The following is a 442-nucleotide window of genomic DNA, read 5'->3' as shown; positions in this document are numbered from 1 at the left end:
TTGAACAGCTCTGCTGGAGGATCTCTTCATCTGAAGAAGACACCTGCAGAAGCTCAAGAACTCATTGAAATGGTTGCAAATAACCAATTCATGTACACTTCTGAAAGGAATCCTGTGAACAATGGGACGAATCAGAAGAAAGGAGTTTTTGAGATTGATACTCTGAATGCCATATGGCTCAGAACAAAATATTGACTCAGCAAGTCAATATGATTTCTCAAAGTCTGTTTGGAATGCAAGCTGCACCAAGCAATACTAAGGACGCTTCATCTGAAGAAGAAGCTTATGATCCTGAGAACCCATCAATGGAAGAGGTGAATTACATGGGAGAACCCTATGGAAACACCTATAATCCTTCATCCAAATCTCTCATGGAAGGATCAACAGAGACCTCAACAAGGTTTCAACAACAATAATGGTGGAAGAAACATGTTTAGCAATG

This window comes from Arachis duranensis, chromosome 8, assembly GCF_000817695.3.
Source record: "Arachis duranensis cultivar V14167 chromosome 8, aradu.V14167.gnm2.J7QH, whole genome shotgun sequence".
NCBI classification, from domain to species: Eukaryota; Viridiplantae; Streptophyta; class Magnoliopsida; order Fabales; family Fabaceae; genus Arachis; species Arachis duranensis.
The sequence above is the reverse complement of the archived record's forward strand: the minus strand, read 5'-3'. Positions refer to the sequence as shown.